Genomic DNA, 18,348 nt, shown 5'->3' with positions numbered 1-18,348 from the left:
CCCCCACATTACTGAGCAACAGCCATCCATTTTAATAGATAACACTCATGAAAGCCTGTGGAAGCTGCAGCGAGCGTCCGCACACTCACACTAACACACACACACACACACACACACACACACACACACACACACACATACGCACATATATAAACACACAACTTGTTTACAGGAAGCTGTCAGCCATGTGTCCTTATGATAAATAAACAGGGAAGCGTCCCCTTTTTAATGATGGCGTGTACAGCCCTGCTCGCTGAATATTGACGGAAAGATTGAAAGCGTTCTCAAGGGCCTTTCTAACATGACGTATGGCTCCCGCTCTGTATTTTTTCTCCCCTGCCCTTCTTTTTACCCCCCCACCCCCATCCATCTCGGCTCTCCTTTTATTTATCTTAGACGGCGGCTTGTGCAGGGGTTTTGGAGACGTGAGAGATGCCATAAACACATTTATCAAGCGTGGCTGCCGATAGGGAAAACATCAGGAGTATGAATGAGAAGAATGTGATAATAAACGCATAACAATGCAAAGTGAGTTCCCCGGGGGGACAGCGGAGGGCATCCGCAAAGTATAGCGCCAATTGGAAGCAGGTTTGCTTTTTGAGTTTTCACAAACCTGAAGCGAGCAGTGGCAGCTCAGGATGCCACAGCAACAATGCCACCTGCATTAGCAGTCCGCCCGTGCAGCACACAAGGTGCCGCGCTCCTCGCTTTGATAAATGTTTCATTGTTTATGCTGTCTCCGTCTCGCTTTCTTCTCCGTCTCCCCCCCCAATCCCCAACCCCACCGCCCAACCCCCTCCTCTCCATCCTACATGTACAGTGGTGAGTGCGTTCAGAGACTGGCGAGCTCTTTACCAAGTGTTGTTTCAGCGTTTGTCAAGCGTTTGATGTCTGTCTCAATTGTTGTTCATCGGGCCTCCCCGGGCTGAGATCACAGGCAGGGTTTATTAATTCGCAGGTTCAGGTTGTCAAGCTGAGGGACCGCTACCAGCAGGTCCTCCACGTGGCTTTTCTATTTTTCTGTCTCTCTTTCTTTTTTTTTTCTTTTTTTTTCCTTAAACACTATACGCTGCCCCCTTTTTTGACTATTAGCAATTGACCTACTTTCTGGATCTAAAGTTAGCTGCACTCAAGGCAAAGGAGCGAGCTGATCGCTTTGCTTGTGAGGGGGGGGGTGTGGGAGGGGTCAGGGTGTTATCAGTGCTCCACAAAGACGCGGGGTTAATTGATGCATGCCGGTGTCACTGTCCTGATTGCTGGCTTTTTTGCCTCGTTGGCTTTTTTAAGCTGCTGTTTAACCCCATTATCTGATTGGTTGTCTGTGTGGAGGGTTGGGGATTTTTTTTTTTTTGTGTGTGTGTGTGTTTGAGTCTTAGTTGCCTCACAAAGATGAAGAGCTCTCTCTTTACCTTAGGGGGATGGGGTTTGACAGTACTGTAGCGCCCCCCACCCACCCTCCATCCCTCTATCGAAGCCCCCCTCCCTCACCCACCATCCCCCCCCTCTGCTGATGAATGTGTTTTTCTTAAAGGAACGAGGTGGTTGGTTGAGAGGAGTCTCTTTTAATGTAGCTTTTTTTTTTTTCTACGTGTGTGTGTGTGTGTGTGTGTGTGCGGCTTTGCTAATGCCGTGCAGGGCCGTGCTGCGGGGCTACAGGCAGGCAGACTCGGAGGCAGGCCCGCAACCTCGACCCCAGCATCATTTGTTTGGACGAGGGCCGTCAGCGCCTGTCGCGCGGCCCATGATGAAGTGTCAGTCGGTAATTGTCCCCGCGAAGCATCCACATCTCAGGGGGTGATGGGGGAGGGAGGGAGGATGGGGGAGGCAGGGAGCTGACAGAGAGAGAAATGACACCCTGGGCTCCTCCTATTCTCTCTCTCTCTCTCTCTCTCTCCCTCCTCGCTCCTTTTCACTCTCTCTTTCCCTCCAGTTTTTCTTTCTGGTCTTCCTACAGCTGCACCTCATATGAAGGTCTGCGACGTGCCTGGCTCAGACCGGTGGCTCCCATGGAGTGTCAGCTGGGCCTCAGCGCCTCAGTTTGTGCATCTACTGTACATCTGAAGTATGTCTCTGCCTCTGTGTGTGCACAAGAGATTGCATGTTAAATGTAGCTGCGGTGAATAATTGATAACTTGATAACCAACTATTAAATCAATCGGCAACTATTGACTATTGATTAATCAGTTTGGGTCATTTTTTAGAACAAAAGAATACAAGTCTAAATTCTCTGATTCCAGCTTTTCCTATGTGACAAAAAGAATATCTTTACATTGAAAGAAAGACAGACCTCCACTTCTGCTCCGGGGAACCATGATTGACATTAGCAGTGTTTTAGGAGCAACAACAGATTATGAAAGTAATGATTAGTTTCGGCCCTCGTGTTTAAACCTACTGTGTTTTTGCTTCCTTTATTATCCATCAACCACTCCTCCTGCACTCAGTCCTCCATATTTTTTTCTCCCTCGTACTCTCCACATCCCAATTATCTCTCGAGCCTTGTACTCAAAATAGGCTATTTATTTTGTTAAGAGTCCTCTTGAAACCTCATGGTCGAAAAACAGTGGCTGCCCCCGCTTACCCAATCATCTTGAAAATACATATATAGTTTTTCTCAGCCTTGCTCGTCTTGGTAATTAGATTTAGCGCGGGGGCTTATATTGATCGAATGATGTCTCTATGTAATGAAAAGCTTTTACAGGACGCACGGCGGCTATTTATAGCCGGATCCATAATGTGTTGCTGTACGGCAGGGGCCCCTAATGCACATCGTGCAGGCTCCTGTGCATAAATCGCCAGCGGAGGTATGAAGTCAGAGCCCAATGTAAGTAGCTCCATGATGGAATGGAGGTTGGGGGGGGGGGGGGGGGTTAAAAAGACAGATAATAGGGGAGAAAAGAGGTATTGAGATGAAAGGACAGACAAAGGATCAGGTAAAAGAGGGATCAAGGGGGGGAATATGAAGGAGAGGAGACCCAACATGGAGTAGCAGTACAGAAGATGAATATGGAAAGGTGGGAAGGGCAGGGAATGGAGATGCAGAAAGAGGCGAAGCAGCCAAGAGAGACGAGGATATGAAGGAAACCACCTTGGGATGTGAGTCCTATATTTCCAGTTTCCTCATTCCTCCATAACACCCCCCCCCCCCCCCCCCCCCCCCCCCCCCCCCCACCACCACCACCCCTGCTATCAGCACCTTTATGATGATGGGATGAAAACTGTAATGCATGCCAGATCAGTGTCAAGGTTCCTTATAGAGTGAATCAAAAAAACGACAGGAAAGAGTGTGAGGAGTGAAGGATGAAATGCAGGATTTAAGAAAGAAGAGAAGATCAAAAAAAACGATGTCACTTTAAAGACCAGAAGGTACAAGCGCCATTATTTTGGCACGTGGCACGCTATGACACCCTGAGGACAGCAGGTGAAATGGGAGGGGGCAGATGGGAGGTCTGTCTGTCTGTCTGTCTCTCTGTCTCTCTGTCTGTCTGTCTGTTGGCTGCAGGTGGAACACAGCCTGCCACTCCTGCTGTCTAAATGAGGAGCCCCTCTTCTCCTCTCTCTCTTACACACACACACACACACACGCACACACACACACACACTCTCACTGTCTCTCTCTCCCACTTTCTCTTTAATGGGGCACTGGCCTGGGGCGCTAAACCAGCTCCCTCCGGAGCAACACTCACAGCATGCACACACACTGATCACACATTACTGACACTCCTGGATACCCTCGCACATGGTGGGGTATGCACACACACACACACACACACACGCAGAAAGAAAGAGGAGAGGCGAAGGGAAACCATAGCCCGCCAAATTATGCCCCAGTCTGCGAGATGATGAATCTGGTTGGTGATTAGTTAGTCGAGGAAGGAGGCGCACTGCTTAGGCCCTTTAATGGGGTATAATTTGGAAGATAACTGTATTGTCCTATCTCTCTTGACATTTAAATCTAATCAGACCCTGCTGGTTAGCGCTGTGGTCCAGGACGAGGGAGCCTGGGAGGGATGAAAGGCTGCTCACGGAGAGGGATCGGCTCGTAGAGGGGCATTCATCCCTCTGGGCCGCCGGGGCAAAGCAATTAGACAAAAAGGCCCAGGCACACACCTTATTTCCTGCATTTCTTTTTTATGTATTTTTGTTTAACTGATCAGTTAACAGAGCCCTCAGTTCAGTAACAGAACAGCATAGCAACAGATGCAAGTCTATTCCCCTTCCGCGCACATGCACAAACATCACTTGGGAGTCACTCCAAGGGCTCTCCTCTGCTCCCTTATTACCGCAGATGAGATGCTCAGTTTGATTAACACTTCTCTTTCATCCTCTTCATTAGCAGAGGAAAGCCACCGCAGCAGCCACGGCCCATGAAAAAGAGGGCATGAATTAGAATCCACTTATTCCATAGACTGCCACTAATTCCACACAATGGCGGTTAATGGTGGGGAGTAATAAGAAAAGGGTGTTTCTAATTGTTTCTTTGGATGGTGCGGAGCACGCTGCAGCAGCTGTTCTCAGACACTGAACCAGGCCGCTCGAAAAAAAGAACGCCGGCATCGGACGGCCCGCGCAACTCCGTTCGATAGCGCTCACGAGCAATAAAATGAGCGTAGGCGAGCTTATACCCTCCGGCGAAGCGTCTTGCCGAGCGGAGGAGCTGGGCCCCAGTCAATGAGAACCACCTGGCGCTGAGGGAAGTGATTAGGCTTGGCACCACAGTGAGCGAAGAGCTGTTTTGTTAAGGAGGATTGAGAGGAGGGGTCGGGCGGGGGGAGGACTCACCGGAGTTTGGTTTGTTGGGGAAATATTGACGTTTTTTGTCACAGCCAGATCTGAGGCCCGGTGTTGTTTTGTTGGTGCTCAATTAGAGGGAATTATTTGGGTTTCAGCATGTGTTTTGGGTTTTGACACTGGTGCTGATTGGCGGGCGGGTTGGAGCGTGGGACGTGCCACAACAGTGGGGTTGTGGGTTCAGCTCCCACACAGACTAACGCGCATACCAGCTTAGAAGTCCAAATAGTTGAGAGAGTGGCTAACCATTGGAAGGGGATGAGCACTTTGTCTGCACTGACGGAAATTTAATTGAAAACCACAAAAATGTGTCAGTGGATGCAGAGAGAGCAATTTCTGCGTGGTGAGAAGTTCAGTTGCAGCAAGGCCCACCCACACTACAAACAGACAGTGTTTGTAGTATGGGTGTTATATGGGTGTAGTATGGGTGTAGTCTGGGCTCTCATCAAAAGGCATGAAATGTGTTTCTTTGTTACAGTACATCACTATGACGTTGAATTACAACAGTCATCTCAAATAAGCATCTACTTTATGCTAAATTGGACCATACTTTATAAGATGAACATCATGCTGTTTTAAAGAAGTCTCAAAACTAACGATTGAGACCGTAAACTCATTAGAAAACTACTCACTGAGGTACTAGATCAAGTACGGTCATTTTCTCATAAGCTTACATACAATCGACTTACAATGACTTATTTTTGAACCCAGTTCACTTCTCAGACCAGGACTTCTTCTCCATCTGTTATAGTGTCAAAGCCAACTGTCACTGCTATAGAGACGCTCTGATCAAGAAATGTTAATATTTTTATGATAATGAATATAATGTTGTTAATGGGGTGACTTACCCAGCAGGCACAGGGATAATTTATGTTCATTACAACTGGGTTGTTAGTTTCGTTGTTTAGCACAGTTCTCACCAAATAAGTTGCGCAAATGTTAGAAAATAGCCTCATTGTTACAACAAAGTCAGTCTGTAAAAATGCAGAAACCTTAATGGTCGTTTGTGAAGGACAGTTTGGGTATTAATTATGCCTTCGTTTGCTCTTCTGGCTAACATTGAGGTTTGTTTTTAAAAGCTTTGAAATCGTGTTTTGGTACCATCTGACCTCCCTTTAGCGATGTGGCCGCATTCCCAGATCGCAGCGATTAACTTGGTGCGCACAGTGTTATTATTACCCCTGGAAAGAGCAGCCAGAACTATAAAAACAAGAGACCCAAGTTGTCATGAAGCGGAATTATCCTTTATGTATTTTTAAATAATACATGCCCTCCTCATTTTCTTCGAGACAACCCCCCAGAGCTCCACCTCTGAGCCGAGCCCCGGCACCATTCATCTGAAGGCTCGTTCACTTTGATGTTTATTTAATTTATTTGACCTTTTAATTTAACCGGGCATGTCAGAGCCTTCTCCGCTGCTACCTCGCCTGGTCGCAGCAGGCTCACCCTGTGTGTGTTTTCGTGTATGCGTGTGTGTGTGTATGCGTGTGTGTTCTGGTCAAAAGGTTTGGTATTTTGTTGTAAAAAAAAAAAAAAGTGTCGCTGTGTGTGTGTGTGTGTGAGCACCTTCCCACCGGGGTTATCACGGTTGAGTGAATGTTGGCCCGCGGACAGTGGCGCTGATCAGATTTGATGATGGAAATACATACCAGAGAGGATTGTGTTCGTGTGTGTGTGTGTGTGTTTATGTGTATGTGTGTCTATGTGTTCATACAAAGGCAGTGCAGTGGCAGACAGATCAAGGAGGTCATGATAGTCCTGTTGGTGTTTCTTGCTGGGAATTAATCTTTCTGTCTCGGCTTGTTTGTCCAATTTTTTTTGCCGCTCTTGTACCACTTTGTTTGTGTCCTTTCTCTTTCTTTCTCCTTGCTTTTGCATCTCATTTTATTCTTTCCCTATTTCCTTTAGGAAATCTACATACAGTCCATCCTTCCCCATCACTTCATTATGGCCCTTTTCCCCTGCCTCTAGTGTCCTCATTGTCCCTGCTCTCCTAATCTCCCTTCATCTCTGTTCATCTCTTCATCCCTCCCCGGTCTGGATCTTGGCATTTAGGCCTCTAATTGAGCTGGCGTCACTTGAATACTTCATAAAGCAGGACCAGCAGAGAATCCCGTCATTGTTTTCTGTGCCCTGCACTCAGAGAGAGTGGGCAGGGCTTCTGTGTGTGTCTCTGTGTGTGTGTGTGTGTGTGTTCTGAATGTTCACTGCATGGTTATTTGTACTTGCGCTCTTTGCCGCACTTCACTTTGCTCATCTGACTGTAGATTTGTGTGTTGAAAGCATTGTCTCAAAGGACAAGATACCCATGATATGAACACGTGAATAGCAGCGATCCTAAGTATTTTCAAAAATATGTCTGTTGAGCTTAAACAGTCACAGATTAGTTGATTGATGAAAAATGTAACTATTGCTTTAATCTTTTAGGTCACTAATCCAACAAAACTGTCAGACATGCTTTGGTTTTGGCGTCTCCGGTGTCATTTTTTCTGGTTAATGTAATTATAAAATGAATGGTTTAGACACGAAGACATATCGAGTCTTCCCCTTGGACTCTGGGACAGGCTTTTTTGCTATTCTCTGACAGTTAATTACCTAAACAACTGATTGATTCACAGAAAAAAACAAAACACGTTAGTTGCATTTTAACATTTTAAAACATCTACTACAGTTGTGTAGGAGAATGCTGCAATGCTGATTTTTGCTGTGAAGCTCCAGAAATGTTTTGTGGACTACGAAACTTCACCTGACTTTCCATCGGCACGTGGACGAGTAGATAATGACTGAATTTCCATTTTTTGGGGAGAACTTACTCTGTAAGCTTACACCCCGTCTGGTTAAAGTTTTTCCTTGGAACTATTCACGTGACATGTTTCACATTCTTATCTGCCGAAGCCAATTGTTTTAAATGCCTTTTTTTTTCTCAACTGACACACCATCCCCACCCCCATCCCCAAAAAGTGGAATGAAGCAATAGCCTGCTCCTTTTTTCCTGAAATGTGTTTGACAGCTACCTCAGCTCTCCACTAACAAATCCCAGCACATACTTGCGCACACACACACACACACATGCACAAATACCTTGGAACAAATCCCTGGCTAGCTGCAGTGTGCTGCAGAAGTACTGATCAATCAGTGTGAGGTTGTGTGGTCTACCTTTTTTTGATGCAGCACATAGTTGTAATCTTCACCTTTCACATTCTGGCTGCATGGCCCTGGGGCAGAGTGTGTGTGTGTGTGTGTGTGTTAGTGAGAGAGAGAGATGGAGAAGTTTCTGTACCTGGGACTCTCAATCTTTCAATGAGTTTGCTTTTTCAGGTGAGAGGCAGAGGTGGACAGAAAGAGTATTTGAGTGAGGAGAGGAGGATGGAGGGAGAGAAATGGTCTGAGTTCTAGAGTTGCAAAAGGAAAGAAGAGCCACTGCAGGATGCCCTCGAGGCAACTAATGTAGCTAACCCACACACACACACACACACACACACACACTCACACACACACACACACACACTCACACGCGTGCACAGCAAAAAAATGATGGAAAAAAATGAAATATGAAACAGTGGCAGCACACATCAGCACATACAGTAAGAGACAGAGAGCCCACGCACATACACACACTGACATGTATACCGAACTGTCTCTGTGTGCGTGTGTGTGTGTGTGTGTGTGTGTGTGTGGACATGTCTTTGTTCTGTCTGGCTGTCCTCTTGGCACGTAAATCATAATGGATCTCATTATCCAGCTGGGCTGGCTTGGTGGGGCCTGTCTGGTGGGAGATGATAGCTGGATGGCTGAAGGGTTGCCATCACGCACACACACACACACACATGCACACATACACACATGCACACTCAGCTTTATCCATGTATGCATGTTATTTAGCTGGCATAGCTCCTGTGGCTCCTGAGTATACATTTCATTCTCACTCATAACATCAACAGCAGGACGGCTATAACTACACACACGACAACTGAAAAACACATGTGCGCACACACACACACACACACACACACACACACACATACATGTATGTGTTTGCAGCCCATCCAGACACAATGGACATTAGCGGCTCAGCTTGCCGTCAGACAGAAGGGGAAGTGATGCAGAGCAGAGGGAGGGACGGATGAAAAATGGAACTTATCCTCTTATTCCCTCTCTCTTGTCATCCCCCCTCTGCTCTCCCCTCCTTCACTCCCTCCCTTTATTTCTTTCTCCCTTTCTTGCTCCCCATCTCCTATCTGTCACTTGTTTGGAGGACACCGGCAGATGCTGGTTTGTCCCTCGAGGTGAGCGGGGGCTTGTGCTGCCATCTTTCCCCTCCTCATCACAGCGCAGTCTCCCACACAGGATACAAGCAAATCATGAATCACCCACACCGGCCATGCAGAACACATCAGCGGTGAGGTCGGGTGGGGGGGGGAGAGAGAAAAAGTTGCGTCTCGGTAAATCAGATGTTTTGTGAGTCTTTACACAAACACACACGCGCTCTGCAGCCATGCGGTATCCGAGCAGTGCTGGCTTTTATGCTGTGAATACAGGAGGAGCAGTTGGTTGCTCGTAACACGGTTAGGGCCTACACCATTTGTCTGGACATGACCATTACCCAAGCCAATTACTGGCTGGTGTACAGGCGACTCGCCAACAACCTAATGTTTTCCCGTCATGCCTACCCCTCCCCTTACAAACGCACACACGCAGGCAGAGAGAGAGAGAAGGGGGGCAAGGGGGGGGGGGGAAATAGATAGAGAGGACGGATGGAGGGCCCGGGGCAAATCCCCCACCCGACTGACTGACTGACTGATACAGCTAATAAACTTTCATTTAAGCTAATGTTCCCCTTTTTTTCTGTTTTTCTCCCTCTCCCCCCTTGCTTATTTTTCTCTCCCCGCTCTTTTATTTTGACTCTGCTCTTCTCCTCTCCTCATCCTCCTGTCTATTTTTCCTGCCCATGCACCAGAAGAAGGGGCTCGTCCGAGCAATCGATGCGGTCAGTCCAGCAGCCGGAAGCCCAGTTGGCCGAACAGCACACCACTCAATCAGTTTGAGCAGCAGCACAAAGGGGCTGCTGGCGACCGACAGAGGTAGACACACTCTCTGTATACAGCAGCACATCCTGATTGAACTCCTTTTATGAATCAAAGGCACACCTTGCAACAGAGTTTGTAGATATCAAAACAGGGCTGACTGAACCAACAGCACATCAAGGATTCGTCTTTGAAATAGAACAGGCTGGCCCCGAGTGTTTTGGCTCGCATCTCCTCGCCACTGCCAACCCCTCTATCTTTGAATACTCTAGGTGCTATGCTAATGAAACTTTCAGACAAAGCAGCTGCTATGTTCCTCTTCTATTTATAGCAGCTGAATGGGCTTTGTCGGAGACCACATTTGGCTCCGTGTTTACATGTGTGGTTTTCCCTGAGCTGGTTACCGTGTCAGTATGTGTTGACAGTGGACATGCTCTGTATAACCACACCACGGTTGCTGTACTCTCCCCACGTGCGGCACGATGCAGTGACTGAATTCTAGGATGTGTAGGGTTTCACTGAAATTGTGTGTCCTTGCTTGTCTGCGTGGAGGCTCCACTGTTTGTGTTCTCAGTTAATCTGTTTTTAAGTGTGTAATGAAAATGAGTTTCTGCTCTTTGTCTCACTGAGCATGGAAAGGAAAACAACACTGCTTTGGTTTTCTCTCCCATTAATTGCCTGTAATGCAAGTTATCCAGAGCAGTATTTCGAAAGTAAACAGCAGTTTTTTCGGGTCGATTTCATGGTCGATGTCAGAAATAAGAGAAGTGCGCATTGTCTCGAAAAGAGTTGTTTCGTTTAGCCGCCACATTCAATTTGCGACAAAAATGTAAAACAGAGGAAGCCATCAAATTTTCACATTTAAAACCGCTTTATTTTCAAAAGGCATCATTTATGTTAGTTACTGATTCACCTCACCGAGATAAGCTATTGTAATGTCTTCCGCTCAAAGTGAATCACAACAAAGGACGCAGTTTGATCACCATCGCCAGTGAAAATCTGTGGTAATTTAGGGAGACGGGTAAAGTGAGGCTGAAATGTTCACGAATTAGTTGATTTATTTGGGCGAAGGGGGCAGGCATATCGTGACCAATGACCAACTAAGCCTTTATGACCACATTTGAAAAACAAAAAAGAAAGCAAGTCTGAGTTGTCTATGGGAGAATAAACAAAAGATTTTCTATGGACGCCAAATTGAAGCAACATCAGTCCGAGGATCAGTCATGTTTAAATGCCAGTGTGGGCATGCAAAGCCAGGAGCATCACTTGTACAGACAGCTGTTCCTCCTAGCACTGCAGGGGAAATTAGAGACGTATACAGTAACTGAATATTGTGACTCTGCAGTGGCTCCCATGCCCATGGAAAAGCAGACTGGTTCTTAAAACCAACTCCAGCACTGGCACTAGCCAAGAACTAGCACTTAGTTCGCTTTGATCAAAAGGGGGTAATAGAGTGTCTTAACAATAGCGCCCTGAGCCTCACTAATTGAAATCATCTCTTCATGTGCCACAAGTCAGGATCCATTAACACAGCAGCAAATCAAAAATCCCTCTGCTCTCTCTGCATATGGAGACGACCGGCCTCGGTGTGGCTTGAGGTTGTTAAGTACACTATCTGGCTCACTCTCGTCAAAGAGCTCTGCCAGCTTCTGATATGTGATATGTGTTTGATCTGTTGAGTGTACAGCAGCCTGGAGTAGAATTGCCTCATTTCCCTTCTTTACCCACTGACCTACAGGCGTTCACACAGCCCTGTCACTCCACAGACCCTTTTCTCTCTCTCTCTCTCTACTCTGAATTGCTTTTGACGCTTAAAAGAAGTGTCACCCCTCCTTCCCGAGAAGAGGCGAGAAAGAGGGAGAGAAATCCCAGGGTGTGAATTAATGCGTGGGTTTCTCTTCCTCGTGTGTACAGTATCATGCATCTCTCTCTCCATCCCCCCCCCCACAACCTTCATGTGTAGCTGAGCCGCATTTCTGCGATATGAGCAGACTTCAAATCACCCCCCCCTCCCACCCTCACTCCATATAGGCGCAAACCCCGCCGTGTGCTCATCCCTCCTATATGCTCAGTCGCTGGAGGTGTGGTACAGTAGGCGAGGCAGACAGTCTTAGTATTTTTTAATAAGACAGCAATAACAATAAATCCTGCAGGCTAATCACCCACTCGCCACTCTTCTTCTTCACTCCCCCCCCCCCCCCCCCCCCCCCCCCCCGCCAAACCCGGAGCGATGCAGCATTACCCTGCTGCCGCCTTCAATTACGCCATTCATCATGCGTCTTATCTGGCCGCCGGTTTGATTGAGTGTGCAACGGGAGGCGTCGCAAACCCCGCATTCTCAACACCAGCCTCTGTGTGTGTGTGTGTGTGTGGGTGTGTTGGGGGTGTTGACAGGAATGGAAAACTGCATTTGGGGGGCATGTGTCGGCGGGTGTATACGGGATGTATTGGGATGTATGAGTGTGTGTAGAGATGCAGAGAGGGTGTGTGTGTGTGTGTGTGTGTGTGCACGCCAGGAGTGTATAAATCAGACCAGATGATCGTCCCCCCACTCTGATCCGCTCTGTCTCAGCAAGCACATTTCTCTTTTTTTCCCTCCTACTGTCCCTGTACTTCCTTCCTTCCCTCCTTCTCCCCCTCCTTTCCTCTTCTTCTTCTTCTTCTTCTTCTTCTTCTTCTTCTTCTTCTTCGTCGTCTCTGGAACAGATTTGTCTGGGGGCCCCCTGTCTAATCTCCAGCAGGGCCGGGTGTTGGGAGACGGGCGACAAATTTTAATAAGCAACTGGGCGCTGTAATTTAGCAGCCTGGGAGGGAGATTAGGCTGATTGATGCCGGGCTCGCCTAATGGTCCAGCCTACGGCTCCCGGCCCAAATTGGTGGTAATGAAAGTTTTGTGCAAATTGAGACGGAGGAAAATAAGGCGTCCTCTCATCTTCCCCTCACTCTCTCTGTCTTCATTCATTCTTTGTCTTCCCTCTCTTCCGCGCTCACGTTCTCGTCTGCTCTCTCCTGTTTTCTTTTTTTTTTGACAAGGTGTGTCTTTCTCTCCGCCTCCCTTCATCACATCCTCTCCTCTTTACCCTCTCCCTTCTCTTTATCTATTTCACTTTCCCTCGTTCAGGCTGTCCCCCATTTTCTCATCATTGTTCATGCTCTCCTGCGTTTCCCTCGCTTCATTTTTCATGCCCACCGCTCGCTCTGCCTCTTAACAAAAATCAATTTGTCCCTCATCTGCTGTCTCTCCCTTTTTATTCCCTCTTTCACTGTTTTATAGTTTCTCCCAGGCACTCTTGAGTCAGTTCCTGTCCCTACTTAACTTCATCTAGTAGGTTATTCACTTTCACTCACACCCTCATTTGCTCTCTCCCTCCTCTGTCTAGGCCTTTCCTGCAGGAGATGTGTGTTTGTGTGCAGACAGATCGGGAGGTGTTGTCTGAGTCGCTTCTGTGCTGTCAGGACAAATTCAGTCAGATCTATAGAGAGACGGGACGACAAGGCTGATGACTGTCTCCTTACGAGCACCTTGTGTTCCTCTGTCTGTTTTCTCTTTCTCTCTCTGTGCCTCTCCTGCTTTTTCTCTTCATCCCACCAAATCAGTTTCAGCTGGCATGCCACTATGACAGGCTCCGTCTGCCATGCTTTATTAGGCCGTGGAGATATCCAGGCCACTTTTCAGGATATATGGCGAATGCGTGTCAGTGTCCTGCACCGTGTCCCACTGGCAAACTCTATATTATTCCACTTTATTTGTCAAACTGTTTTTCAGTATTCCAAATTCCAGTAAGTTACACTAAAGTCATTTTAGGCAAGGCTTGCCGCTCGTCAGCCATCTTGGCAACGCTCCCAGGCAGTTATTTCAGGCTAACAAGACTAGGCCCCTATCTAAATGAATGGGGCAAGAGCCGGAACTTCACTGTCAATGATCGCCCAGACGTAAAAACTGCATGTATGGAATGACCAGTCAAATGTGGAAAAAAAAAAAAAGATTAAAAGTTTGGTGATGTTGCCCCAACATGACGTCATCAGCTCATCATATAAGATCCCTTAAAGGAGCGCTATATCGTTTTTGAGAAGTAATTCAAACAATATTTACAATATTGAGGTAATAATGGAAACTTTTTCCATAGCTGAATAAGCAAGCTGTTCTCAGAGGAAAATAGGGTCCACAGAACACAGTTTGAAGCTAGAAAGGTGTCAGGGTCCGCCAAATATAGACAAAGTATGAAATTGTGTTGTCCTTTAAGGTCAGTTTGTTTATTCAGTTTATTCAGTCCTGAAAACAAAGAGAGTTTGTTTAGGCCTAAAAAAATAAAAAAATATCAGTCATCATAGATCTTTTTCCTCTGATAAACATTTCTTTCCCAAAACTACCAACCCCTGCACCTTTAAATATTGCAAGCTCAGTGTCTAATGTGTGAATTACATCACATTTCTTGGTAATCCTGTACATACGCATGATATCCTCCTCTTCGGTGATTATTAGTCTACTTACTGCCGCACCCAATCGGTTGGGACTGTCACAAATCTCTCAACTGTGCACTTCCATCGGTGCAACAACGCTATTGGCTGATAACTTCCCTGGTCACACACAACCGCCACCTCTGGTGTTGCAAACCTTTCTGTTCGTAATGTTTGTAGAAAACACACTTTATCATCATGGAGGCGAAGTGAGGAGCGATTGTATCGCAGGAAGCTTTGCTACTGAAGCACTGAATAATGAGTGCTCTGCAGCAAATCGTCACAATAAAATCAATGTAAATTCCTGCCTGCGTGGGTGTGTATGTGAGCTTGTATGAGGCACAGGAAACTGCGGTTTCATAAGTCACGCATGAGCAAATGTGTGCCCGTACCGAATCCCCGACTTCCTCCGACCACCACTCCCCTAAGAGAGAGAGGGACAAAAAAAGAGAAAAGAAATTGTACGAGCGCTAAATGCAGGGAAGTGAAGAGTGGCCTTGGGGAAAAAAAACAAGAGCAGCTAGTGGCGGAGGGGCTGGGCAGCTCTAATAGAAGACCACAGCACTGTATGTTTCATTTCATATTCCGACTGTTATGAAATCCCCTGAGAATGGATGTAATGGCGTCAACTCACATGGGATTTCTGGCCTTAGGAGTGCGTATATGCACTGTACAAGAGTGTGTGCATCTTGTCACAACTTTCCAGTCCCCCTGCTCGTCCCTGTGAGTGGGTGTGTATGTGTGTTAGCCATCTATCCAGCACACATTCCAAAACAACAGAGCGACTGTCTTCTGGCACTTTTTCAGTCCCCCTTTCTCTTAACTCCCACACAGCTCTCGACTCGTGTTTCTTTTTTTCTTTTTTTTTCGTGAAGAAGATGGTGCCGAACTTGTCCTCCTCCTCCCTCGCTGCCACACTGAGTTATGCACTGATCTATCATTAATAGCTTCATTAGCATTTTCTTTTTCCCTCTGAGGTGCTTGTGTATATAGTTCAAACTACAGCTACGGATGCTCACATCATTAAACAAGCGAACATCCTGTATTCTCTCCATGACAAAAAGGCAGAGGTGGGTGGTGGGAGGTAATAACACCAATGCAGTTGGAGAGCTCCCAGCGTAAAGCGTGTACACAGTCCCCTAGTAAGCATTCTCTCCTCTGTTCCCCTTCAAGGCCTCCTGTAAAGTGTGTTTCCCAACTCGTATTGCACAACCGGTGTCCTCTTGCAATATCCTGGACAAATGTGACTAAGAAGAGCTTTTTTATTCCAAACCTAGTCTGCACTCCAACCAGGGCTCGAGAGAAAAACTAGCGGGGCGACCAGTCCGAAGCACAACAGGAATGATGCAGCCCGGCCCGTAAATGAGTGGCAACCGCCTGTGAAGTTTATCTTGGCCAGAGGCGGCCCTTGTTGATTGCTCACCAAAGTCTGTGGTTGGGATCCCAGACAACACAATATAATCTCGCTCCTCGACTGCCGACAACTGCCTAAACGCAGTGTGGTCGGGGAGCTGGTGTGGGTAATTTCAGATTGGATGCGGCCTCTCTCCACAGGAGCTCTTAAAGCTTTGTGAGGTTCACACCCGGCCGGCCAGAGTGGTTTGTTAGAGTTGATTGTTTATTTTTCTCGCTGAGAGAGAGAGAGGGAGAGAAGGAGGTTTTATACGTTTGAGGCAGATGACGGAAACACAGAATGTGGCTTTGACTGGGAACTCGTGGGAATTCTTAGTTCCTGGTTTCTTTTTTACAGTTGTAGCTCGTTTTAAAATGTCCGGTGGTCAGGCGTGCAGTAATTTGGCACTGTTCAGCCTGTTGCACAAGTGTTTATGCAGGCCCAAGCTGTTTCTTGGAGAGGCAGAAAGACAGGGCCATTTTTAATAAATAAGCTCTTGGGACACCGGGGAACAATGGATAATGCTTGGCTGCTCGCTGTACTATTTTCTCTCCTGCCTTTGCCCCACTGGATTTGATTTCATAACGGTTTATTTGAAGGTTTGTTTAAAGATGCGGTGCGATCGCTTTGATTATCTGCTTCCTTGTGATTATCTCCCTGCCATGAAACAGGCTAGTGGCGAGGCAATAATGCAAGAAAAGCGAGAGCATATGAATAGCCTCTGTTTGCCGAATGCTCTCCTCCCACCTCATAGTTTTTATGGTGGCTGATGCTCTGAGATATTAAACGGGCTGACGGAGCGCTTTGATGTCCCCCTTCATATGATCGTGGTGTAAAGTATGGGCTGCAGGGGAAGGGGGGGTTCGTGCGTTCCCCTGACTGGTTGCGGAGATGCGATGCAGGGTAGGGGGGTAAAAAATGCGGGCCGTGCGGCAGAGAGGGGAAGGCGCGAGGCGAGGCGCTGATGGGAAAGAGACGAATGGCGTGCCAGTGTCAGAAGTGGTCATGTGCCGAGGAAAGAGTAAGGGAGAATGAGAGGGAGGATGGAAGGAGGGCTTGACTGATTAACCTGTTTACCTCCCTGAAAACGCTCCAGGCGCCATTCTGATTAAAGTTCAGTCTTTCATCTATCATCACCGTGGCCGGCTTGAACCTTCAGAGCTGCCGATACCAAACGCCGTCAGACCGATCGAGCCCCCAACCTGAGCCACCACCGCAAACCTAATACTCCCCACTTCGCTTGCATCGCTGCCTCCTTACTGTTCTGTTCCCCCCCCCGTATGTTGCATGTACGCCTCTCTTTATCTACTCCTCCCTCTCCGCCGCTAAGCCTCTTGCTTCGAGATTTCACCGGCAACAGCGCTCGTGTGTCACAGCCGCCGTTTTTTTTCCTCCAGTGACGCGCTTACCCAAAGTCAAGGCTTTTAGCACCTCAAGCATAATACGATTACACCCGTTTGGGGACGCGAAATTGTCAACGGCTTTCTAAAAATATCCCCCTCAGTCCAGTCGCAGCAGCACTGAGCGGAGTGAACGCAGCGGCAGGCAGAGGCAGCACTGCACACAATGTTCTGGCCACTCAAGCTCAAATGTTAGCCCTTTAAAAGCTTTTTGCGCCGTCATAGACCCAGTGTGTGCTAAGGGAGCCCGATGGTGAAGTAGAAGACAGGGGTTGGCAATTAGGTCTGTCCATGGACCATAGGGGTTATAGAAAGCAGGCCAGACTTCTCCGCAAAAACAACAGCTAGCGGTTGTTTCAGCAAACACTGGCCTCCCCTCTTCGTAGATCTCTCTCCTCCATGCTTCTCTGCGATGGGTGGCAGAAAATTAGGTCAGCGCAGTGTTTGATCGTGCTTTCACTCGTTCCCAGGGAGCCATTCCAACAGTTTTATTTTAAAAGCGCTTCTTCTTTGTTTTCCTGCTCATTCTCTGTCTCTCTGATCCTCTCTCACTCTATCTTCCACGTTGTGTGTTTTCCCTGCTGCCAGTGAAAGTTGACTGGAAACACATGGGCATCGGGCCTGCCTTGTCATGCCTCAACACACGATCCTCAGTCAGGCCAAACAGCAAAACACAACCAGCTTTCAAACGACGTCCAAAGCTGATCCGTGTCGTTTACTAGCCTTGGAAAAATAATGGGGAAAAAAAGGAAGTTCATGTTGTTTTTGAGATGAATCTAATGCAGACTGGGTGGAATACGTTAAGATCACGTATGGTTTTGCACATTTGTCAATTTTGCTGTATCTATGTCATCAAACTTATATATACACACAAGTGTGGGTTGTTTTGTTCCATTCTGAGCACATGCGTGTACACATCTGTTTACACGAAATTAGCTTAGGGAGTGCCATTATTGGTCTACATGGACCCCTAACCCTGGGGGCAACAAGAAAGGTTTAGGTGATTTCACTTCAGCACAGACAGCTTATATGGTATTACAGCAGCCTGTGATGGACTGATTTAATCCCACTGATGGTGCTTCTAAGACACAGTAAGAGGGTCGGACGTGTGCGCACACACACACACACACACACACACACACACACACACACACACACACGCACGCACAATAGTCACTCTTCAGTCATACATGTGGACATAACAGGAATTGTGTGTGCTTGCGTGTGTGTGAAAAAGAGAGGTCAGCAGGGCTAACACAGTCCCCTGGCTGTTCTCAAGGTTAAT

The 18,348-nt window shown here is 47.3% G+C and overlaps 1 protein-coding gene across 2 annotated transcripts in view; it reads left to right on the top strand.

Moving 5' to 3' along the window:
* The window catches only part of raraa (retinoic acid receptor, alpha a), a 149,044-nt gene that overhangs the window by 31,788 nt on the left and 98,908 nt on the right, over positions 1–18,348 (top strand). Inside the window, exon 3 of one of the 2 annotated variants that reach the window (XM_030400692.1) lies at positions 9,746–9,869. The exons of the other annotated variant lie outside the window; for it this stretch is intronic. The gene's annotated coding sequence lies outside the window, so the exon portion shown is untranslated. The remainder of the gene's footprint in view (positions 1–9,745; positions 9,870–18,348) is intronic. 2 annotated transcript variants of the gene reach the window in all.

The sequence above is a fragment of the Sparus aurata genome, chromosome 20 (genome assembly GCF_900880675.1).
Source record: "Sparus aurata chromosome 20, fSpaAur1.1, whole genome shotgun sequence".
Lineage (NCBI taxonomy): Eukaryota > Metazoa > Chordata > Actinopteri > Spariformes > Sparidae > Sparus > Sparus aurata.
This window is presented reverse-complemented; position numbering and strand designations above follow the sequence as displayed.